We start from the raw sequence: 26229 nt of genomic DNA on the forward strand, positions 1-26229 counted from the left end.
TATGCATTAGTAGGTAATTGGATGATTCATATCATACCCTTGTAGTGTAAGGTATAAAACCCCTAAAGAAAAATCCCTTGGGTGCACCATTTGGCTGAGACATCTCATGCACATGAATAAATATTTACCTTTGCAATTCTATAGTTTGCATCCCAGCCTCTCTCCTCAGTCGGTAGGGGCCGAATTTGTAACACAGGATATCCATAGCTGAATTTTCTTTCTTATGATGGCTTACACACTTCTTTCATATGATGGCAAGGGGACATCGCTGTCTTGCGAGGCAGCACTGGACCCACTGCGGTGGACGGGCAGGGAAAGGCAGACGTTCACCACCCCAAGGCCTAGTGGCCTGCATTTGGAGAAGAGACAACGGACAACCCTCTGCGGACGACCCCATACCACCCTCCACTACGACCGCCGACAGAGTGGAGGGAGACGGCAGCTACGGGAGCGTCTGCGCGCTAGCGAATAGTGGTGGACTGGGTGGAGGATTGCTTCCTGCGCTCCTGTCGCAGTTCGGAATTTGCAATGCGCCTGCGCGTAGGCGGAGGGCGGTGTCCGGCCCTGTGTTTTGAGCGTCTCGATGCGGGTAGCTCACTATTTGGCAGGAAGGTGAGGAGGCGGTGGAGCTCGTGTACGGAGAGGAGGATCCAAATGTGGCAGAGTCGAACAGGAGACGGCAGTAGTGACGGCGGAGTGGGACAAACGAGACAAGGGGAGTAGCTGTCCTTACTGCTGCCGCAGAGAACCTGAGTGGCCTAGTGAGACAGGAAGACTGCTGCAGCGCTAACGCTCCTAGGCCGTCCTCCTGGCACTCCCAGGCGCCCATCCCCCTAGGAGGTACGTGAGTAGTGAAGGGGGGGAGGGGGAGGAAAGCGCAGCCTATCGCGCCGCCCTTGGCCTGGTTTAGCCTAGTACTGGGCAGAGCCGGAGGGAGTCGCTGTGAGATGAGCTTGGAGCCGCTGCTTTTAGCTTTCCTTCCCTTCCCCGAGGTTGACGTTATTTATGTACTTGTGGTGTTACGCATCTGTTACCCTTTCTTCTTCACTGCCCGCCTCAGCGCCCCACCTGGAAGCCGCGAGAGGCGGGCGAGAGTGGGGGCCCTCGGGCCCGTGTTGCTGTTTCTATCTTCCCACGTAGCGCCTCGGCAACCCCCGCTCTTCCGGGCTCCAGGGGACTGCTGCTTTCCTTTGGCACGCCCCCTCTCGGTATCTACACACACACCCCTCGTCCCTTGCTGGAGGGGAGGGGTCGCAGCTGCACATCCCCCCTTCCTCTCTGTAGAGCTATTGTACTGTGGGCTGGGGTCCGCCGAGGGGCTCCCGACAGATAAGCCTTTCTGTCGATAGCGCACGTTGGGGGAGGCATGTCTTTACCCTGTCATCCGTCCGCTCCCCCCACGAGAAAATGGGGTGAAGGGGATGTGAGGGGGGTGGTGGGGCTCGGCCGCACCGCAGTAGCCAAAGGCTGGAGCTGGGGAAGTTGCTCACGTGCTGGGCTAGCAGCGCTGGGGTTGCGCACGCCACTGCCGCTGTCTGGGACACTCAGAGTGTGTGTATGCGCGCGCTCTGTTGAGTTCCTTTGTCTTCTGCCGCTGCCGCCGCTTTCCCCTCCTCCCTCGATTCCTTCTCTCTCCTCCCTCCTCTCCTTTCTTTCCCCCTCCCTTCTTTCCCCTCTTTCTTAGACTCAAAACGCTGCTGCAGATGCAGGTTTGTAAATACTGGACCAACACACACAACATGGCTGACGCTCGCCCTGCTCCTTCGCCAGGCTCTCCTCTTTCTCCCACTGTCTCCGCCGCTTAGCCTCTCCTCCATTTAAGCTTTTGTTTCTTCCCCTTCATCTCCCATTAAAAAAAAAAAAATCACCCTCCTTATTGCGCGCATGGTGGGATTTCAAGGGTAAGGATCCTCGCTTGGAGGCTTTCTCCTTTCGTTTTGCTGTTTACAACAAAATGAAACCTAAAATCAGAGGGGGTTTGTGAGCCTAGCAAGGCCTGGAGGGAGGGGGAGAACTGGCTGAGCCATGCTGAGAGAGGATTGATTAGAATGCGCATATCTCTGGGGGAGGGCGTTGGTGCACCGAAGTGCTGGCAGAGATGAAATACTGTATTATGCTTACGAAATGATCTAGTGCTATTTCTTTCATTTTAGGATGTAGTTCAGTATAAGGTATCAACTTGGCACAGTCTTATTAAAAAGACCTGAACTAGTTATGTTAGAATAGGCGTTGTGTAGCGAAAAATCATAGTATAGGTTTTTTGGTGTTTTGGGCTTTCTCTGTATCTCCTTGTTAGTATCTTAAATAGCTCACGGGATATAAAACTGGAATTAACACTTGCCGGGCCTCTTTGTGTTGCTAATTTTCTGTCACAGACTAATTTGCCCTTGTGGTGATAATAGCGCAAACGGAAGCAGGGTTTTTTTGGTCGTTGTTGTTAAAAGGAGCACTTTTTCTTAAAAAAGAAAAGGTGTGGCATTGTGAAGTGCGATACTGAACTACAACACAGCATCTTTCTGACCTCTCCTAACACAAGGCAGACGTTCAGTTCAGCACTTTCCAATCTCAGTTATTCAGAGTACTCCCTTCTGGCTCTGATGAAAATAGCTTATATTTCATTGTTTTTTGTGTTGTTTTTTTTTAAATGACATAAAGCCAAAATAACATTTGAATTTCTTGGGCTTATCTAAAATGATCTGCTAGGGAACAGCATATCTAGGTTTTAATTTAAGGATGAATGCTCAAGGTGCAAAGGATGTGATACTTTCTATTGCTTTCTAAATACATGTGTTACTGTAACTCATAGTAAATGTTTCATTTTTCAAAGATTATATTTGAAAACACAGTCTTTATTCAAAGCATGTACACATTGATAGCCATTACTCCTATCAGAGCAGTGCCCTAAAGTAATGTCCTAACTCTTTTCTTTGGCTACTTTGCTTTGGAAGCTTCTAGTGGAGAAACACTGGCATAGCATAATCATAGTTTTTATTGAGACAGAAGTAGCTACTGCATTTTAATGCTAGAATTAAGTATCATATATTAATAATTTCTTTAGTCTATGTTTGTTTCTTCTTCCACTTTTTCCATCACCATTAACGAGTGTTGATTAACTGGAGGAGAAAATAAATTATAGTATTGAGTTTACCGCAATGTATAACTTGAGTGGAGTCATCCAAATTGCATTTTGGAATGTGTATTTGTGTCATGGCTCCCAAGCCAACTGTAATACTTATAGATGGAAAAAGCCTGAGTGAAAGTCTGTAACTTGATATGTCAGTAGATTTGTGCAGCGCTCAGTTACTTTTAACTATTATTAACAAATTAGTTAACTAATTCGTGTTTTATCTATGAACAGTCAAAAACGATCCTGGGATCACTAAAGTAATTTTCACGTAATGGTGAAATTATTTAATTGAATAATATACAGTATTTTTTAATGTTTTTACCATGTGGCAGTGGTTGGACTTAACTTTCTGTCTTAATCTAAACTGTGAATTTGGTGATGGCATGCAGAATTTGGGAGGTGAATTGATTTGGCTATCAGAGAGGTTGAGAATGTTTCTACAATTGGAGACTACCTTTTAATATTTCCTTTGTGTAACGTACATTGTAAAACTGCTGTAAATCCACGTTATGCAAGTCTTGTTTGACTTGCTTGGAAACTTTATTGTATATGTATTTCATCAGGTTGTAGAACTATTACAAATTGTTGTCATCAACTGTGGTAACTATATTAGATTTAAATATTACCTAATTGCATTCTAGTATCTGCAATTATTGCAAGGTGGTTGAGATCTGTTGTTAAATGATCTTTTCTGATGAGATTTTCTTGGAGATCTATCTGTAAAATAAGAGTTACTGACAGTATACTGTAAACATTTACAGGTAGGCTTTTAGAGCCTTTTTTGCTAAGGTTAGCTTTTAGTGTGTGTGTTTGGTTTGGTTTTTTTTAATGTTATTGTTGAATGCTCTTATGTGCTGTTCAAGGTTTGCACCTCTAATTAGTGGTGAGAGTAGATCTTAATTTTAAGAGTAACTTTATGGATTTCAACAATGCTTAGCGTGCAGATGAGCTGCTGAACTTTAGACCTTCAGTTACAGGTGGTAGTTTGAACAGAGAACTTCATCTCTTTGTTTCCCAATAATATTCCAGTTGTTTTTATATGGATGACTTACGGTAGCCGTTTATAGCGAGAACGTTTTTATCATTGTGACCAATTGCTGAGTCCACTTGCTATCTTTGAAATAATCTCTTTATTTTCACTGACACTTCTAGCATAGCTATATGCAGATCCTATTCTTTGACCACATTGTAGCTAATAGTCCCCTTGTACTAACAGTGCCAGCTACTTTAATTGAAGTGCCTTGGATTCAATCCCTGCAGCTCCATTTCCTGGGAGTGGTCAGTGGTGTGTGGTAACCTGGTTAGTCTTAATGTTCCTTTTTGGAGTTTTTGATTTGTTTGATTTAGTGTTAGAGTTCTGGGGAGCCTGTCTGACTGCTTAAGCTTAAGACTGCTTGTATCTGCAAGTTTGGAAGTGCTTTAGGATGAAAGTGCTCCAATAAAATGTGTTGCTGTGTTTAAGGTCACTAGATGATTTCTCATCCTTCTGTTTTCGGAGTCTTCCTAGTGGTTCAGAGGTAGTCCTGAATCCCAAGTTCCCTATGTAACTTTGGGTGTAGCCTATTAAGATGACAATTCCCTTTGAATGTGTACCTTGAAGGCTTTTTAATTCTATCCACTGTATTGCTTGGTGGGTTTTTTGTTTTCCCTAGATTACTATTAGGTCAGAACAAGTAATTAATATAGGGAACATGGGTAACTATTCTGTTTTAAGATTATTATGCTGAGTGGGTTGTAAAGTATAACATTACCTAGCAAACTGATGTCTATCACTGGTGCTGCTTGTTAAGTTGATATTGCCTTGCCCAGATGTTGTCAGTCATTTGTAAAATGAAGAAGTAAGCTTGACTTTTCCAGTGATGTTCACTGGCTTGTTCTAAAGTATACTAAGCTGCCATTATGCTGAATTCTGTAAAAAAGTTCCACCTATCTACACCTGTTATGGTTTGAAAAAACTCATAACAATTTATTGTCATTTGGACAATTATTCTATCACCCGATGACCCCTCCCCACCCGGAAAGGGGAATCAGGGAAAACAAGGAAACACAAGCAGCCTTCCAGTACCTGAAGGGGGCCTACAGGAAAGCTGGGGAGGGGCTGTTTGCAAGGGCATGTAGGGATAGGACAAGGGGCAATGGGTTTAAACTAGAGCAGGGTAGGTTTAGATTAGACATTAGGAAGAAGTTCTTTACAATGAGGGTGGGGAGGCACTGGAACAGGTTGCCCAGAGAGGTGGTGGAGGCCCCATCCCTGGAGACATTCAAAGCCAGGTTGGACAGGGCTCTGAGCAACCTGATCTAGTTGAAGATCTCACTGCAGGGGGGTTGGACTAGATGACCTTTAAAGGTCCCTTCCAACCCAGCACATTATATGATTCTATAATTTTTCACCTCTTTGCTAATACAGGACAAGAGGAATGAAATGTTCGAGTCACGCTTTTTGCTTGTCTGTAGAGGCAATTCCTCACAGGCAAAGCCTATTCACAGACAGTCCTTCCAGTTATGTAATATTTTGAAGTACAGTAACATAATAAAATCACCTTCTTTCTCTGCTGAGTTCTCACATCTGTAAATTACTTCAAGGTGTTGGTAAATGCTGTCAAGTACTGATCCAGTTCACAAGGGGACTGTTGTTTTCCCAAGATGCTATGTGTCTTGTGTTCTGAAAAAACACTCTAGCAAGGGGGAGTGAGCATTGAATACAGTGTTAATTCTTGAGCTACAGATTGGTTTTGACAGCTCAGTTAAAAGAAGTTCCTTGGCTTAAGCAAGTTTTACTAATTTTTGAGCAAAAATTTTTCATATACTCACAAACTCATGCAGGTGTTCTCTGAAAGTACATTTTTTCATAGTCCAGTAAATAATTTTTCAACAAATAACTTGAAATGGTTATTTGTCCTCTTCAATACTTCTTTAAGATCTTCTGCTTCTCATTTATTTTCATGGATATGTAAATATCCATGTAACTGTATTCCTCCCCCTTTTCTTTTTTTAAAAACTTTTGCAGGATGTTAATTGTTTTCCATCAAAAATCTGAAAGACCTTTACATAAACAGAAAATATCATATACTGTTATGATGCTGAGGGATTTAATCTTTTGTAGGAAAAAAATCAAACCCACAACAGTGTAGTAAGCAGTTTAAGTTCTTCTAATTCACCCTTGCTGATGATTTCAGTTGTCGTGGTTTTGGCCAAATTGGCCAATGACCGGCGACAGATGCTACCCCCAGCCTCTCGTACACGGAGAGGAGGAGGAGAGATGAAGAGATTTATGAGTTTAGAAGAAACTAAACTACTTTAATGAAATATTAATAATAAAATAAAAAGGAAATAATGAAATAGATACAGTATATACAAGACCGTATCAAGCTCCCAGGATGATGTCACTGGTAGGCACTGGGGAAGTCCCAGACTGGACTCAGCAACGGGTGGGAACTGGATTCCAGAGCTGGATTCAGGAACACACGGATCGGGATCAAAGGCAGATGAACAGACAGGGTCCTCCTCGAACGTGGGCCGTTGAAGAAGAGAGAGCTGACCCTTTGATCCCTCAGCTTTTATACTGAGCATGGGGCAGATGGGATGGAATAGCCCTATCGGTCACTTTTGGGTCACCTGTCCTGTCCGCTCCTCCCTGCAGGTGGGACCCCTCTACGCTTTTCCATTTCCGACCCTCCAACAGGGCAAATAACAAAATTATCTGACCTTGGTTGTTATAGCAATAAGTCTAAGCAAGAGCCTCTCTGCATACCATTCCTTGGCACTAATTGTAAATGTTGGTCTTATCTCTCTGAGAATGAACAGTTTTCTGCACAATATGCTGTTAATTTCAGAGAGTTAGAAGAGGTCTAGCTAAGAACTAAAATTACTGAACAGAAAATTGGTTCAGTTTAACCTTAAACCAGGACATTCCACCCCTCATTCCATACCATTTGCGTCATGCTCAGATCACTAATACTTTGATCTATCAAATCTATCCATACACCGTATATATAAAAATAGATATATGCAGGTTACTCAGTTATGATTCTATCTGCAAAAGTTCACGAAGTCCGTTTAGTTCATAACTGTAGGATTTCATCTCTCGTAGCAGAATCTCAGGGGAGGAAAGATGAATGAAATTCTGAGGGATGAATGAAATTCATTGTGGTCCATGCCCACAGGTAGCATGTCCATCTTGAAGAGTTTTGCTGGATGCCACTTGATGAAGCTAGCTCAGGTTTCATCACCACTGTGGCATCCTTAAAACACTTCTAGAACACTGTTAGTATCATATAACAATTAACATCATACAGCTCAGAATTAAGTCTTCTCACCCAGGGTCAAATTTCCTTGAGGCACACACTGAGCTTCTCCATTCTCCAGCATCACCCACCAAGTACATCCAGGTCCTTGAGCAAAAACAGTCCCACGAATGGGTTTGCCTTTGCCTGAGGCAGGAAAAACCCAAACAGCTTTCCCCAGCATATTCCTTCCATGCACCACAGGGACTTTATCCCCTTCTACTGTATGTAAAAGGCCTGATTGAGCAGGACCAGCTCGATTGATGGATCCAATGGTGTTAACTAACCAGGTAGCTTGTGCTAAATGCTTGTCCCAATTTTTAAAAGATCCACCACCCATTGCTTTCAGGGTAGTTTTTAATAATCCATTGTATTGCTCAATTTTCCCAGAAGCCGGTGCATGATAGGGGATATGATATACCCACTCAATGCCATGTTCTTTGGCCCAATTACTTATAAGACTGTTTTTGAAACGAGTCCCCTTGTCTGACTCAATTCCTTCTGGAGTACCATGTCGCCACAAGACTTGCCTTTCAAGGCCCAGGATGGTATTCCGGGCAGTGGCATGGGGTACGGCCTAGGTTTCCAACCATCCGGTGCTTCTTTCCACCATTGTAAGCACGTAGCGCTTACCCTGGCAGGTTTGTGGGAGTGTGATACAGTCAATTTGCCAGGCCTCCCCATACTTATATTTCAGCCATCATCCTCCATACCAGAGAGGTTTTAACCTTTTAGCTTGCTTGATTTAGGTGCATGTTTCACAATCGTGGATAACCTGCACAGCAGCGCCCATGGTTAGATCCACCCCTTGGAGCCCATTTATATGTTGCATCTCTTCCTTGATGACCTGACGTGTCATGGGCCCACTGAGCTAAAAACAGTTCACCTTTATGTTCCCAGTCCAAATCTGTCTGGAAGATCTTAGCAGCCTGGTCCACTTGCTGATTGTTTTGATGTTCCTCAGTGGCCTGACTCATGGGTATGTGGGCATCTACATGGCGTACTTTCACAACTAGTTTTCCTAGCCAGTCAGCAATGTCTTGCCACAATTCAGCAGCCCAGATGGTTTTACGCCTGCGCTGCCAGTTGCTCTGCTTCCACTGCTTTAACCATCCCCACAGAGCATTGGCCACCATCCATGAGTCAGTATAGAGATAGAGTATTGGCCACTTTTCTCATTCAGCAATGTCTAAGGCCAGCTGGATGGCTTTTTCCTCTGCCAATTGACTCAATTCACCTTCTCCTTCAGGAGCTTCTGCAACTCATCATGTAGGACTCCACACAGCAGCTTTCCACCTTCGATGCTTTCCTACAATATGACAACATCCATCAGTGAACAAGGCACACTGTTTCTCATGATCTGAGAGTTCATTATGTGGTGGGGCTTCCTCAGCACGAGTCACCACCTCCTCTGGTGGCATTGTGAAGTCTTTGCCTTCAGGCCAGTTTGTGATCACTTCTACGATTCCTGGACTATTTGGGTTTCCTATTCGAGCTCGCTGTGTGATTAAGGCAACCCACTTACTCCAGCTAGCATCAGTGGCATGATGAGTAGAAGGAACTTTACCCTTGAACATCCAGACAAGTGCTGCTAATTGGGGTGCCAGGAGGAGCTGTGCTTCAGTACCAACTACTTTTGAAGCAGCTCTGACTCCTTCATGTGCTGCCAAGATTTCTTTCTCAGTTGGGGCATAGTTGGCCTCAGAGCCTTTATAGCCTCGACTCCAGAATCCTAGGGGTCGACCTCGAGTCTCCCCTGGTGCTTTCTGCCAGAGGCTCCAGGTAGGGCCATGTCTCGGGCGGAGTGATTAATTTCACTTGTAAGAGAGAAGGAGTAAAATATTTATTGATATAAAACAGTGATTTAACAAAGTTAGTAGTGAATGCGACAGTGTTTTACGAGATTCAATGCCAGGGTACACTTGATTATTTACTGCATAGAGGCCAGGGTCAGACAAGCTGTCAGGGAGACCCTCCCATTGAGTCATGAGGTTCAGAAAGGACCCCCTGGCTTTCTAAACTCCTTCTCAGAGAGGAGCCTAGGTGCGACTGGATCCAATCCTAGTCCCAAACTTGGTCAATGGTTTATGTCTAAAGGATTATATATGTGCAATCAATCCTTTATATCACTTAGCTAAGATTTCAGAGTTTAGCATGCTCTTAGTCACTTACCGAGGATCTGTTGTGGCAAGGGATCTCTCAGCCTCGAGGAGAAGAACCTTAAGCGAGTGTCCCCGCTCAAGGGGAGATCCTGTTGTGCAGCCTGCTGCCGTGCAGGAGAGCTCAAAGGGCTCTTGGGCTGTCCGCTATTTATGGAGTAAGATAATTGACCTATAGTCATATTCCCATGGGAACAAGATACCTAGGTCCCCAATCCAGACAGTGTTTTGACTATGTTGCCAGCCATCCCCCAAAGTTCAAGTGCAACTCATAACTCCCGCTGATGGCCATGGCTTGAGCAGGAGCCGGGCGAGGAAGGGGGAAATGGGGAGAGCACACCGCCACACTCCACCCTGTGACTATAGTCAATTCATCTTACCTTCACAGAGTGGTGGTATGGTCACCTCTTGCCTCTGTGCCATAAATAGTATGCTAATAGCATACTAGCTAATGCGCTTACAGATTCACAGTAAGTAGACAGTAAAGCACAGCTATTTGTTGTGGTGTATGAGGGCACGGACTCCGGCTGTGATAAGCACAAAATCGTTTATTGCTTCTCAAGCCTTGGCTTTTATACCCGAGCTCTAAAACTTTCCATGCATCTGCTAGGCAAGTAAACACATATTTCAGATCACTAACCCAGTCGCCTTGTTCAGTTCCCACCAAGATAAGCACGTGAAGCTGTTTTCTTGTTCCATGTTTATACTGAACCAGTTCCTCTTCGTTCCATCCATATCGACATCTGCGTTCCTGTTTCTGTGTGCTCTGCTCACTGTGTCCTTGGCCATACGCAGGCCTCTGCTCGTAGATCTGCCACAATTTTTTATTTGTTAATTTGTATGTTTTGGGTGGTTGAAGTTGGGTTATTTGTTTGGTCAAGTATCAAACTTTTATATACAACATAACTATAAGCAACAAACACATTAAAATTAGAACTAGCAAGATCACAACTGGGTGAAGCATACAATTAAACAGTCCCGTTGCTCTTGGTGACCATCCAAGAAGAATTTCCCACCAATGGTGTTCTCCATCCTTCTTTACTCTTTCAAAGACACGGTGTAGCTCTTCTGTATCATACTTCTGGATTTGTTCTAGCAGCTGACACAGGTCATCATGTTGTAGTAGTTTCTTCACCAATTGTTGTGGTTTTGGCCGGATTGGCTAATCAGAATGACAGATGGCCCTCCCCCCACCTCTCCAAAGAGAGGAGAGGAAGAGATAAGGAGATTTACGAGTTTAGAAAAAGAACTAAACTACTTTAATGAAAATAATAATAAATAATAAAATAGTAAACAATAATAGAATAACAAAAATTAAAGGAAAAAAAAGTATACAATATATACAAAACCGTATCCAGCTCCCAGGATGGCGATCGTGTCACCAGCAGACACAGGGAAAGTCCCAGACTGGAGTCAGCGACGGACAGGAGCTGAATTCCGGAACTAGAGTCAGGGATGCTCAGATCGGGATCAAAAGCAGACAAACAGACAGGGTCCTCCTCAGACGTTGGCCATTGAAGAAAAAAAGTGAGCCGGAGCTGCCTTGACCCTTTGATCCCTCAGCTTTTATACTGAGCGTGATGCAGATGGGATGGAATACCCCTGTTGGTCAGTTTTGGGTCACCTGTCCTGTCTGCTCCTCCCTGCAGGTGGGACCCCTCTATGCTTCTCCACTTCTGACCCTCTAACGGGGCAAACAGCGAAGTGAGCTGACCTTGGTTGTTATAGCAATAAGTCTAAGCAAGAGCCTCTGTGCATACCGTTCCTTGGTATAATCAGGTCTTGTCACTCTGAGAGCGAACAGTGTCTGAACAACATGGTGTTAATTTCAGACTTTAGTCAGTTAGAAGAGGCCCAGCTAAAAAGTAAAATTACAAATCAGAAAATTGGTTCTGTTTTACCTCAAACCAGGACACCAATGTAAGATTCATTCCGATAGGGGTAGACAACAAATCTCAAATCAATGTATAATTAGATTGTAGCAATTGGTAAGACATTACAGGAGCTGAATAATTGAAGTCACATCCCATAATTTTAGCAAAATTACAAACACAAACATTTGAGTGATTACTTGTATCTACAGTGACATTATCTACGAATATAGTATTACAAAGGGTTCTCATACAAACACATCCTTTCCCAACATATGTAAGTACAGTTTCAGGATTTTCATCGAGATGTATTTCAAAATGACAAACATTCTGTTCAGTGTCAAGACAAACATCTTGGGCTTTGATGGTGTTACTCTCACAAATAATTCCTTGTTGTTCTCGTACAAAGCAGGCATTAACATGAACGGTCTGCCATTTGTTCCCATTCCATTGGGCCCACACTCTATGTTCTAATGGATAGAGTATAGTTCCATTGTGATTTAATCCTAGTGCAATGATTGGGTATATGGTGTATACCGAAGCATTGGGTGTTGTTAGGACAAAAGCTGTAGATGGGGTTGTAAGTGAAATTGACTAAATACCACTAGGATTGAAATTCCCTTTCAAATTCAGTTGCATTATTCCAGATTACTTTTCGAATTTCAGTGGGTAAGGTACCTTCTTCACCTTCTTGTACAATTGCTGCTACCGTAGATTGCATCCACAGCTGAGCTTGGATACAACTAAGAGCTAGAGAAACATTGGTTTGGGCTACACCAGGTGCATCCACAATCAACTGGTGATCCCTCTTATTAATTCTTTCCCACTGAGGCAATACATCAGATAAGAGCCATTGGTTAGTTCCCAGTGCTAATAGGGAAGATCACAATGGGTGTTCCAATTTGTTTAAATCACTTGTTGTGCTTAGTTTATTTGCAAGTACTTCAGCATCTATACTATTTAAGACTCCCAGTCCTGTCCCTATGATACCAGTCGCATCTCTCCTTGTTTGTCTTGGAGAGGTGAATGTTCACCCATGTAATCATGCTAACCATCCTGCATAGGATGTACTCAGGAATGATGAACAGGCTGGTTCGATGGTAGAGATGTTAATTTGCATCAGTAGATCAGTAGTTCTACTCGTTTAAGAGACCATGATGGATTAAATAACACTCATTGTTGGCCTGTATTTTTGATCACATATGGTCCAATTTCAGAAATTTGTGGGGATAGAGTTTTCTCATCATTTACAATCGGTGTGGAAGTTGTCATATGAGGCTCAGTAATGTCAATTTTGAATTTAAATGATAGTCCCACACTATGGCAAGCCCAGAGACAGACTACAAAAAACAGGTTGTACTAAGGTAAAATTGTACCAACAGTCCAATTTTTCAGAGGCGCACTGTTTAGTACCATTGATTATTTGGTTTGATACAGTGCTGTACACTGAAATCTGAGATGCTTTCTCATGGGTAGACCCATTGATCATCTGGCACCCTATTTGAATTCTTTTCCCTGCTGTTCCCTGAAGTCAGAGAACTCTATTAGTTCCGTCTGTATCCCAGCTCCATTCCTTTTCTAAGTATACTTTGTTTCCATGCGTGACCACAGTGGAAAGATTTAAGTCTCCCTTCCTAGAGTGTATTCCCATACTCCTGGTATGCTTAACACGAGCTTGAGACCATGGCCACTCTAGAGTTCTTCGACCACAGGTTAGAAGCAGCATTGCTGAGGTTTGGAATATTAACACAAACACAGCACTTCTGTTTGCCATCCTGCAGGCTGCTGTAAGAGAAAACAAAGACTTGTTTCGGTGGGGAGAGTCTGAACAGGCACAATACCTGTGGCTGGTCACAGACAATCACAGGCTGTCCTGGCTGTAATGTTGTCGGATATTCTTTTTCCTCATTGGATGGGACACTGAGCTCAGTTTTTACAAAGAATGCTCGTCTTACAGGGCTTCCAGTGGGCCCATATTGATTATTTAATTGATGGACTACTTTGGAAAGTCTCCTATCCCATTGAGCCTCGTGTGGTTTGAGATTCTTTTTCAATAAGCCATTAGCTCTTTCTACCATCCCATTTGATTGAGGGTAGTACGGTGTGTGGAATACCCATTTAATTCCCTCTTGCTTTGCCCAATTTTGCACTTCTTTACATGAAAAATGTGAGACATTATCACTTTGGATAACATCAGGAGTAGGTAGATTTGAGAACAATAACGATAGTCCTAGGATTGTATTTTTTCCATCAGCTCTCTGACATTTAGTGGCCATAAGCAAGCTGGAGATGACCTCCACTCCTGTGAGGATATATCAATATCCTGCAGAGGATTTGAATGGTCCAGTATAATCAATTTGCCACGTAGACTATAGTGTTTTCCCTTCATTGATATGTAGAGGTGGTGCTTTAGCAGGATGATCTGCCTGCAATCTCAGTCTACACTGGGGACATTCTGTAAGAATAGTTTCACAAATTTTCCAGCTTATAGGCCAGCCTTTGCTCTGTGCAGTAAAGTAAAGTGCTGATTTACCTGTGTGGCCTAAGTTTTGATGTAACCACTCTCCCAATCGATACCACTCTGAATCTAAGGTGATTTTCCTAATTTTGGTTAGCTCATCTACCTTTTGATTCCACTTTGTAGCAGGTTGATTATCCTTAGCATGAGCTTTAACCCATCCAATCCTAAAAGGTGTTTTCCTGGCTATATCCAGCAATAGTTGCCAGTCTGTCTTTCTCGCAACTGGGGATCCATTTACTTCCCAGTTTAAGGTTTCCCATTGACAGAGCCACTGTGTGGCACCGGCCCATACAGCATAAGAGTCTACATATATAATTTTTGCTCCATTCTGTGCCGCCAAAACAACTGCTCTTATTTCCCCTACTTGTGCACTACCTTCACCTTCCTCTACTACTTGTTTGCCAGAGGTAATATCTAATGCAACAGCTTTATGTTGCCATTTACCATTTACTCTTTTCGCAGAAGCATCTGTAAACCAAATGTTTTCCGTTGGAGTATTCTCAGTAAGGGGTGGTGCATCCAGAATGGGTGAAGGTTTAAAAGGTTGTTGTAACGCTAAAGGATCTGTGTTTACAGGCATCTGCAATTTGGAAACCTTGGTGTGTCCCTCAGTTAATTGCATATTTTCTGCTACTCCCGTTAGGTAGGCATACCATTTTCTGATAGTGGGTTTCTGTGTGACTCCTTCTGGGGGAGCAGTCCCCTTAAGGATTGCTTCTAGTAAATTAAAGGGTCCTCTAGTTTGCACAGGTTGTCCCTGATGTATTTTCTCAACTTGTTTAAGTGCGTGGACTAAAGACAAAAGTCCCTTTTCCCATTCAGAGTACCGTTGTTCTGTCTCTTTAAATGCAGTTGAGCTAAACAATAGAGGTCTTTTTGGTCCATCGGGGCCAGTTTGGAACAGATTACAATAAGTAGCATGTTCTTCGAAACCCCGTTCTGCTCTGATAGGGTCACGGGGGTGTACCAGTCCCAGTGACTCTGGTATGTTTTTAATTCTTCGATTAAAGTTTTTACTGCCTCATTATGTTCTGATCTCCACTCCCAGGATTTGCCTTTCCGTAAAAGTGAGTATAATGGACAGGAAATTATAGAAAATCCAGGCACATGCTTCCTCCAGTATCCTAAAGTTCCCATTAATTGTTGTAATTCCTTCCTTGATTGGGGCATTTGCAGCTCTTCAATTTTTCTTAAGGTATCTGGAGGAATCACAGCACTGCCTGCTATCCAGCAAGCGCCTAAAAATTTTACTTCTTTACTTGGTCCCTGACATTTTCCAGGTGGCACCTCAATTTCTGCTTTATTTAGTGCTTGACACGCTGCTGCTGCTTCCCCCACTGTCTCAGGAGAAGTTCCTCCGATCAGAATATCATCTATATATTGGGACAGTTTTACACCTTGGGGGAGTGAGACTGTCTGTAAAAGTTCGGCAAGCGCGGCATGAGCAATTGTGGGTGAATGTTTATACCCCTGTGGGAGTCTGTTAAAGGTATATTGTATTCCCCCCCAAGTGAAAGCAAACTTCTCTTTATCCTCCTCCTTCAAGGGAACCATAAAGAACATATCCTTTACATCTAATGCCGCCATCCATGGGTGGGCAGCTGCTTGCAGAGTAGCTGTTGAAGTTGCAATGTTTGGTACAGCAGCCGTTAGCGGGGCTGGGGCTGTATTAGCATTTAGACGCAGTAATTGATTGTTAAATGCCACCTTCCATCAGGTTTCCGAACCGGCCAGATGAGTGAGTTATACGGGGAGTGGGTTCTGGAGATAATTTGTCTTTTCTCTAAATCAGCTATGACTTCAGAAATGCCCTTTCGTGCCTCAGCAGCGATCGGGTACTGCGGTACATTTGTAATCTTTGACTCCGGGAGCGCAGGGGCTGAGCGGAGCACCTGCACTGCGGCTTCCTGGTTTCCGCACGGGTTAAGGTCAGTGCTTGAGCCGAAAGACCACACGCTGCCGTCCAGCAGACACCAGGTTCCGCCATTTAAAATATCAAAACCTAAAGTATTTTCATGATGAACTTCAATTGCAAAGCAAGTAGACGATGTGCGCTTCTCGCCCGGGAGCCATAAACTAACCTTAGCAGTTTGACATACATCAGTTCCCCCGTTCACACCTGTAATTCTAACTCTTTGCCATCCAGATCGCACGCCCAGCTTCTCGGCATCTTGTTGTGTTAATATTGAAATTTGTGCCCCCGTATCTATTAAAAACTTTACTAATTGTCTTCGAGGACCAACTGGAATTAATATGTATGGGCCATCATCACTTATCCACTGATAAGCCTCCACTTTCCGGACAGGCAGGCCCAATTGCCTTCCGGACATCACTCGTTTTTTGACTTGGTGTCCTGCAATTCCCCCTTAAGAGGGAGAAAGGGATTATCCTCCTTTAAAGAAGTTGAAATACAGTCTCTGTTTACACCGTGTCCTGGTTCCGGTGGGGATAGGGTTAACTTTTCCTGGTATTCCATGCCATGTGAGCCACGCCCACCCTGAGCTGCCGGGGGAGGGGGCAGGAAGTTGCTGCTTAAAAGCGGGCTGGGGCGGCCCGGGTCCGGCCGGCGAGCGGCGGGGGAACGGCGGTTCCGTAATCGTGTTTGTATATTCCCCTATCCGTGTTGTTGTTGTTGTTGTTGTTTGCCTGTTCCCTTTGCTGTTCTGTTAAACTGCCTTTGTCTCAACCCAAGAGTCTTGCCTTTTCTTACGATTCTTCCTGTGTTTGGAAGGCACGAGCGAGCGGCACGTGGTTCTTTCTTGCCGTCTGAGGCTAAACCATGACAGTCCTTTTTGGCGCCCAACGTGGGGCTCGAAGGGTTGAGATAACGACAGAATCCAACTAGAACGTGGAAAAAACGGTTTTGGGTTTTTTTTGTATGCATTTATTTTATTAGGTAAGTAGTCACTGGTCATCATGTTGCTTGGTTTGTTTTCATGGCTGTGTTACATAAATTCCTATATGGCTTATGTACTCCCTGCGATGCTGTTTACCATGTCTGGAAAAGGGATGAGGATTATCATTCTGCTGTCCTGTGCGATATCTGTTTATGATATGATAACATCACTGTTCAGACGGCTATTTTGGGGTGTTTATGTGGTTTTGCTGTCCTGTCCGTACATTGGACACCGTCTCTCAGAATTTGTTAATAATTTCCCCAGCCCTTTTGCCTCCCTTTTCTCCTTCGGGTCAGGTATGACAGCTTTTGAGAATTTTGAATATCCTTGGGATACTCAAACTAGCGTGTTCCTAGTGCTATGTCTCCTGAATACGTTCCAGGTCTTGTTTAGGGTTAAGCGACTATTTAAGACTACCACCCGGAGATCTGCTCCGAGGCTGGATAGTCAGGGGTGGCATGGCATGTGGGAGAGCATGGGCAGGTACCTAGAGAACTACTCACCTCCAATGGTCTGGGACTTCACCCCTGAACAATTACAGGACCCTGATAAAGTGGTAGAATATTTGAAGGGAAAATGCTGCGGCTATTCCAGAGAGGCACAACTCACCGCGCTGTGCTGGGCCCTGGCCAGTATCTACCAGGCACTGCTCAGAATTATGCAGCACCCTCAAGGGGAAGAGATGGAAACCAGACTGGCGGCCCCTGCGGCGGCCCCTGCGGCTGCTGCAGCCCCTGCGGCGGCCCCTGCGGCTGCTGCAATCCTTGCGACGGACACTGCGGCTGCTGCAATCCTTGCGACGGACACTGCGGCTACTGCAACCCCCGTGGTAGCCACTGCCACTGAACCAGGGAACCAACCCATGCCAGTATCAGTTGCCCCCATACAGAAGAAGAAGTACACAAAGAAATCAGTTCGCTTAGTAAGAGATGATGATGAACCAGGGCCATCACGAGAGCAGGAGGAAGAGGCAGAACCAGAGATAATTACTCGATCCCTATCCTTGAGTGAGCTGTCGATATGCGAAAAGATTTCAGCCGACTTTCAGGCGAGCACATTGTCACCTGGCTGCTCCGGTGCTGGGATAATGGGGCCAGTAGCCTGGAATTAGAGGGTAGGGAGGCCAGGCAGCTGGGATCCCTGTCTAGGGAAGGCGGCACTGACAAGGCGATCGGGAAGAAGACCCAAGCCCTCAGCCTCTGGAAACGACTCCTGTTAGGCGTGAGGGAGAGGTACCCCTTCAGTGAGGATGTTGTATGTCAGCCAAGCAAGTGGACTACCATGGAAAGAGGTATCCAGTACCTGAGAGAATTAGCCGTGCGGGAGATGATTTATTATGACTTGGACAATGCAGACTTACCCACAGACCCTGATGAGGTGCGATGCACAAGGCCCATGTGGCGGAAGTTTGTACGGAGCGCACCATCGTCATATGCCAACTCACTGGCAGTAATGGAATGGAAAGGTGAAGAGAGACCAACGGTGGATGAGGTGGCTGGCTGGATCCGGCGATATGAAGAAAGTCTCTCTTCCCCCCTTGTCTCAGCTGTGGAGAAACTGTCGCGGAAGGTCCAGCAACTTGAAGAGAATATGTCCTACTCCCCACCTGCACGGGCCAGCGTCTCAGCTATTAGAAGCAGGCATTTCCCCACTCGAGAGAGAGAGTACAGAGGGTACACACCACGAGGCACCCTGTGGTTCTACCTGCGGGACCACGGAGAGGACATGAGGAAGTGGGACGGACAACCTACTTCGATCCTGCGGACACGGGTACAGGAGTTGCAAGGAAGGACAACCACAAAAGGGGATCCCTCCAGGAAAAGTGCCGCCCCAGTTTCCAGTGGGCCGTTCCCCAGACAAAGCAGAAGGCCTGATCTTGCTTCTGATCCTCTTGAAGGAACTTCCAAGTCATTTATGCAAGAAGTGAGTAATGGATACTATGACCAGTATTAGGGGGGCCCTGCCTCCGGCCGGGTGGAGGAAAGGGACAACCGGGTTTATTGGACGGTGTGGATTCGATGGCCTGGCACATCAGACCCACAGGAGTATAAGGCTCTAGTGGACACGGGTGCGCAGTGTACTGTAATACCATCAAGCTATAGAGGGGCAGAACCCATTTGTATTTCTGGGGTGACAGGGGGATCCCAAGAGTTGACTGTACTGGAGGCAGAAGTGAGCCTAACTGGGAATGAGTGGCAAAAGCATCCCATTGTGACTGGCCCAGAGGCTCCGTGCATCCTTGGTATAGATTACCTCAGGAGAGGGTATTTTAAGGACCCAAAAGGGTACCGCTGGGCCTTTGGCATAGCTGCTTTGGAGACAGAGGAAGTTAAACAGTTGTCTGCCTTGCCTGGTCTCTCGGAGGATTCTTCTTTTGTGGGGTTGTTGAGGGTCAAAGAACAACAGGTGCCGATTGCTACCACAACGGTGCATCGGCGGCAGTATCGCACTAACCGAGACTCTCTGATTCCCATCCATGAGCTGATTCGTCAACTAGAGGTTCAAGGAGTGATCAGCAAGACTCGCTCACCCTTTAACAGTCCCATATGGCCGGTGCGAAAATCTAATGGAGAGTGGAGGCTAACTGTAGACTATCGTGGTCTGAATGAAGTCACGCCACCCCTGAGTGCTGCTGTGCCGGACATGCTAGAACTCCAGTACGAACTGGAGTCCAAGGCAGCCAAGTGGTATGCCACGATTGATATAGCGAATGCATTCTTCTCAATCCCTTTGGCAGCAGAGTGCAGGCCACAGTTTGCTTTCACTTGGAGGGGCATCCAATACACCTGGAATCGACTGCCCCAGGGGTGGAAACACAGCCCCACCATTTGCCATGGACTGATCCAGACTGCACTGGAACAGGGTGAAGCTCCAGAACACCTGCAGTACATTGATGACATCATTGTATGGGGAAACACAGCAGAAGAAGTTTTTGAGAAAGGGAGTAAAATAGTCCAAATCCTTCTGAACGCTGGTTTTGCTATAAAGCGAAGTAAGGTCAAGGGACCTGCGCAGGAGATCCAGTTTTTACGAATAAAATGGCAAGATGGACGCTGTCAGATTCCAATGGATGTGATCAACAAAATAGCAGCTATGTCTCCACCAACTAGTAAAAAGGAAACACAGGCTTTCTTAGGTATTGTGGGTTTTTGGAGAATGCATATCCCAGATTACAGTCAAATTGTAAGCCCTCTGTATCAAGTAACCCGGAAGAAGAATGATTTTAAATGGGGTCCTGAGCAACGACAATCTTTTGAACAAATCAAACAGGAAATAGTCCATGCAGTGGCCCTGGGGCCAGTCCGGGCAGGACAAGATGTTAAAAATGTGCTCTACACCGCAGCCGGGGAGAACGGCCCTACCTGGAGCCTCTGGCAGAAAGCACCAGGGGAGACTCGAGGTCGACCCCTAGGGTTTTGGAGTCGTGGATACAGAGGATCCGAAGCCCGCTACACTCCAACAGAAAAAGAGATATTGGCAGCATATGAAGGGGTTCGAGCTGCTTCGGAAGTAGTTGGTACAGAAGCACAGCTCCTCTTAGCACCTCGACTGCCGGTGCTGGGTTGGATGTTCAAAGAAAGGGTCCCCACCACACATCATGCAACCGATGCTACATGGAGTAAGTGGATTGCACTGATCACACAGCGAACTCGAATGGGAAACCCCAGTCGCCCAGGAATTCTGGAAGTGATCATGGACTGGCCAGAAGGCAAGGATTTCGGAATGTCACCAGAGGAGGAGGTGACGCGTGCAGAAGAGGCCCCACCATATAATAAACTGCCAGAAAATGAGAAGAAATATGCCTTGTTCACTGATGGGTCCTGCCGGATTGTGGGAAAGCATCGAAAGTGGAAGGCTGCTGTGTGGAGTCCTACACGACGGGTTGCAGAAGCCAGTGAGGGACAGGGTGAATCGAGCCAGTTTGCAGAGGTGAAGGCTATTCAGCTGGCTTTGGACATTGCCAAGCGAGAAAAAGGGCCAGTACTTTATCTCTACACTGACTCATGGATGGTGGCAAATGCTCTGTGGGGGTGGTTACAGCAGTGGAAGCAGGGCAACTGGCAGCGCAGAGGCAAACCCATCTGGGCTGCTGACCTATGGCAAGATATTGCTGCCCGGATAGAGAATCTGGTTGTGAAAGTACGCCATGTAGATGCCCACGTACCAAAGAATCGGGCCACGGAGGAACATCAGAACAACCAGCAGGTGGATCGGGCCGCTAGGATTGAAGTGGCTCAGGTGGATCTGGACTGGCAACATAAGGGTGAACTATTCATAGCTCGGTGGGCCCATGACTCCTCAGGCCATCAAGGGAGAGATGCGACATATAGATGGGCTCGTGACCGAGGGGTGGACTTGACCATGGACACTATTGCACAGGTCATCCATGAATGTGAGACATGCGCTGCGATCAAACAAGCCAAGCGTTTGAAGCCTCTTTGGTATGGAGGGCGATGGCTGAAATACAAATATGGGGAGGCCTGGCAGATTGATTATATCACACTGCCACAAACCCATCAAGGCAAGCGCTATGTGCTCACAATGGTGGAAGCAACCACTGGATGGCTGGAAACATACCCTGTGCCCCATGCCACTGCCCGGAACACTATCCTGGGCCTTGAAAAGCAAGTCCTGTGGCGACATGGTACCCCAGAGAGAATTGAGTCGGACAATGGGACTCATTTCCGAAACAGCCTCATAGACACCTGGGCCAAAGAGCATGGTATCGAGTGGGTGTATCACATCCCCTATCACGCACCAGCCTCTGGGAAGATAGAACGATACAATGGACTGTTAAAAACTACACTGAGAGCAATGGGTGGTGGGACTTTCAAACACTGGGATACGCATTTAGCAAAAGCTACCTGGCTAGTTAACACCAGGGGACCTACCAATCGGGCTGGCCCTGCCCAATCAAAACTTCCACGTACTGTAGAAGGAGATAAAGTCCCCGTAGTGCACATGAAGAATATGCTAGGGAAGACAGTCTGGGTTAGTCCTGCCTCAGGCAAAGGCAAACCCATCCGTGGGATCGCTTTTGCCCAAGGACCTGGGTGCGCTTGGTGGGTGATGCGGAAGGATGGGGAAGTCCGATGTGTACCTCATGGAGATCTGATTTTGGGCGAGAATAGCCAATGAATCAGATTGTGTGCTGTTAATTGCTAAGTAACCCTGCCACTGTATGTCCTCATTGCTATAATTGCTATCAGTTGTACTACAAGTAAGGCACAGGGATGATGGGATAAGAAGTGATCTCAGCAGCCGGCGCCCAGCAGTTTCCTCAAGATCTACATCTTCAGCCCACGGACTGCGTGCATGAGCCACACCAGGTGCACCAGTCACAAGCTCCGAAAAAAAATACAGCATGCAACAGACCAGCACCACCCAGCATCTCACCTGCCCTGAGAGACTGTTCTAACAGATGGAGCCCAAAGCCGTGGATTAAAAGAACTCAACGGACACTTTGGAGGGATGACCCATAAACTAAGGGTATTATATGTGTGTATATATATATATATATAACAGGGGAAAGTGGTGGCAATTCATTGGAACCTGCTGGGCATGGCATAGATGGTATGGAATAAGGGGTGGATAATGTCCTGGTTCCGGTGGGGATAGGGTTAACTTTTCCTGGTATTCCATGCCATGTGAGCCACGCCCACCCTGAGCTGCCGGGGGAGGGGGCAGGAAGTTGCTGCTTAAAAGCGGGCTGGGGCGTCCCGGGTCCGGCCGGCGAGCGGCGGGGGAGCGGCGGTTCCGTAATCGTGTTTGTATATTCCCCTGTCCGTGTTGTTGTTGTTGTTTGCCTGTTCCCTTTGCTGTTCTGTTAAACTGCCTTTGTCTCAACCCAAGAGTCTTGCCTTTTCTTACGATTCTTCCTGTATTAGGAAGGCGCGAGCGAGCGGCACGTGGTTCTTTCTTGCCGTCTGAGGCTAAACCACGACACACCGCTATCTTGTTTCAGGAATGCTTCAATCAGACTCAAGATAATGCCAGTAGGCCGACCTTGAATCGTGGCTCTGGGAATGCCTAGTGCTAATGCTTTCCTCCACAATTCATTCCTCCGTTCTTGAGACTCTGTTTGCAAGTTTTTATTTCCCTTTGATTTAATTCCTGTTCCCTGTTTCACGGGTCTTACTTTGTGATCTCCACCCTGGGATTTCTGGCTTTGTTTTTCAACTGCTGCACCGTTGTCCCAGCCCGTGTCACGGCAGTAGATAACAATGCTGCGCATTGATTCTGCCCATGTAGGGATTTGCCTGGGAGGACGATTGCCCTGTGTATTAAATTCGGTATCTCTTCTAATCTCATCCTGTTTTGCAACTAGGTGAGGTTTAAGAACTGCTGGGGCTCCTCTGACCAGTGGTTTTAACATTGCAAAATCTACTGCAGCAGATAGTGGGACATCGTGGCGTCCTCGTTCATCCATGGCTTGCATGCAAGCGGCTTTTGTGACGGCTGTGGATAACTCACTTAAAGATTTGATGGGGATTATAGAGGGCTCACCCCGTTCCATGGTGTCGATTCCTCCCGCCCAATAAGCTACTCGGCTGGTGATAGAATGGGGGGTATCTGCCGGGTCAGGTCCTAAATTTAAGAAAACTCCTGGACCCCAATAGCCACTGGCTTCATCCTGGCTTAACATGATTCGGTCGCTGACACTTAAGCATACTTGCCAAGTATTCAGTTTCACCGGGATTTCTGCTATATCTCTCTTGCAAATTTGTCAATTGCAACGGATCCCAGGGACTGGTTTGTGTAGTATGCTGTGGATTACCACCCCGAGGTCCCGCAGTTACTTCTGTTTTAACAATGGGTCTGGCTTCATATCTGTGAGGATTTGTGGGGAACAAAGGAACATCATCTTCTGACTCGCTGTCATCAGGATCACCCCAAATGTTTCCGTCCCAATCTTCAGGGGATACTATCAGTTTCCTAATCTGCACAATGTCAGGGGGGTGGGGAGCCTGTATAAGCATCATTTCGACCTTTTCTCCCAATTTCCGCCTTTTCTGAAGGTTGCGGCAGGGGAGGTTTAGATTAGATGTTAGGAAGAATTACTTTACTGAACGAGTGGTCAGGCACTGGAACAGCCTGCACAGGGAGGGGGTTGAGTCACCATCCCTGGAGGTATTTAAGAAACATCTAGATTTGGCACTTCAGGGCATGCTCTAGTGGCAGAGATTGTAGGTTGGTTGTTTGTTTGTGGTGGTTTGTGGGTTGTTTCGTTGGGTTTTTTTGGGTGTGTGTATGGTTGGGGTCGATGATCTCAAAGGTCCTTTCCAACCATGAAGATTCTATGATTCTCCTTTTCTTCCTGCAATTGTTTTTGCAGCTGTTCATTTTTAAAAGATAGCAGTAACTCAGTTGCCTTCCTGCTCTCTATTCCCTTCTCTAGGTCCTGCTCTCTCCTATTTCTATTCTCCCTGTCTTGGTACCCGGCTTCTAAACAAGTGCCTAACGTCTTGCAGATGACTCCCTTATCTTCTTCCATCCTTTGTACGGCCCCTAATAGCTTTTAAGTGCTCTTCAACGACTTCCCAATTGTACCAATTATCACAAGCCCATTCCTCTGAGAATTTGGGGCTCGGGTTCACTCCATGCCTCTGTAAATAATCAGTGATAACTCCTGACATTCCTGCCGACTACACCAGGTGTTGCGGGCGGAGTGATTAGCTTCACTTGTAAGAGAGAAGGAGTAAAATATTTATTGATATAAAACAGTGATTTAACAAAGTTAGTAGTGAATGCGACAGTGTTTTACGAGATTCGATGCCAAGGTACACTTGATTATTTACTGCATAGAGGCCAGGGTCAGACAAGCTGTCAGGGAGACCCTCCCATTGAGTCATGAGGTTCAGAAAGGACCCCCTGGCTTTCTAAACTCCTTCTCAGAGAGGAGCCTAGGTGCGACTGGATCCAATCCTAGTCCCAGACTTGGTCAATGGTTTATGTCTAAAGGATTATATATGTGCAATCAGTCCTTTATATCACTTAGCTAAGATTTCAGAGTTTAGCATGCTCTTAGTCACTTACCGAGGATCTGTTGTGGCAAGGGATCTCTCAGCCTCGAGGAGTGGAACCTTAAGCGAGCGTCCCCGCTCAAGGGGAGATCCTGTTGTGCAGCCCGCTGCCGTGCAGGAGAGCTCAAAGGGGCTCTTGGGCTGTCCGCTATTTATAGAGTAAGATAATTGACCTATAGTCATATTCCCATGGGAACAAGATACCTAGGTTCCCACTCCAGACAGTGTTTTGGTTATGTTGCCAGCCATCTCCCACAGTTCAAGTGCAACTCATAACAACTCCCACTGATGGCCATGGCTTGAGCAGGAGCCGGGGGAGGAGGAAAGGGGGAAAAGGGGAGAGCACACCGCCACAGGCCATTGTCCCTGGCTGCAGTGTAGAGCACATTTTTAATGTCCCATCCTGTTTGGACTGGTCCAAGGGCTACTGCATGAAAAATCTCGTTTAATTTGCACAAAGGCCCGTCATTGCTCAGGACCCCACATAAAATTATTTTTCTTTCAAGTCCCTTCATAGAGAGGTTTCACAATGTGACTATCACCTGGAATATGCATTCTCCAGAAACCCACACCACCTAAGCAGGCTTGTGTTTCCTTTTTGTCAGTAGGTGGGGACATAGATGTTATTTTGTTCATCACATCCATTGGGATCTGGCGATGCCCATCTTACCAGTTAATTCCCAAGAACTGGATGTCTCATGCAGGTCTGTTGACATTACCTTTCTTTACAGCAAAACCTGCTTTCAGAAGAACCTTGATTATTTTCTTACCTTTCTTGAAAACTCCTTCTGCTGTATTACCCCACACAATGATGTCATCAATGTACTGCAGGTGTTCTGGAGCTCCACCCTTCTCCAGGGCAGTCTGGACCAGTCCATGGCAAATGGTGGGGCTGTGTTTCCACCCCTGGGGCAGTCAATTCCAGGTGTACTGGATGCCTCTCCAGGTGACAGCAAACTGTGGCCTGCACTCTGCTGCTAAAGGAATAGAGAAAAAGGCATTAGCCATGTCAATGGTAGCATACCACTGGGCTGCGTTGGACTCCAGTTCATGCTGCAGTTCTAGCATGTCTGGCACAGCAGCACTCAGTGGTGGTGTGACTTCATTCAGGTCACCAGAGTCTACTGTTAATCTCCAGTCTCCATCAGACTTTCACACTGGCCATATAGGGCTGTTAAAGGGTGAGAGAGTCTTGCTGATCACTCCTTGGCTCTGTAGCCAACGAATCAGGTTCTGGATGGGAACCAGGGTGTCTCGGTTGGTGTAGTATTGTCCTTGATGCATCATTGTAGTAGCAATTGGCACCTGCTGTTCTTTAACCCTCAGCAGTCCCATCACAGAAGGGTC

The 26229-nt window shown here is 46.0% G+C and overlaps 1 protein-coding gene across 1 annotated transcript in view; it reads left to right on the plus strand.

The window, feature by feature from the left end:
* The first annotated feature begins 567 nt into the window (after positions 1 to 567).
* LOC128902117 (spindlin-Z) overlaps positions 568 to 26229 on the plus strand; it is a 108036-nt gene continuing 82374 nt past the window's right edge. Inside the window, exon 1 of the mRNA XM_054184508.1 lies at positions 568 to 840. The gene's annotated coding sequence lies outside the window, so the exon portion shown is untranslated. The remainder of the gene's footprint in view (positions 841 to 26229) is intronic.

The sequence above is a fragment of the Rissa tridactyla genome, chromosome W, assembly GCF_028500815.1.
Source record: "Rissa tridactyla isolate bRisTri1 chromosome W, bRisTri1.patW.cur.20221130, whole genome shotgun sequence".
Classification (NCBI taxonomy): Eukaryota; Metazoa; Chordata; class Aves; order Charadriiformes; family Laridae; genus Rissa; species Rissa tridactyla.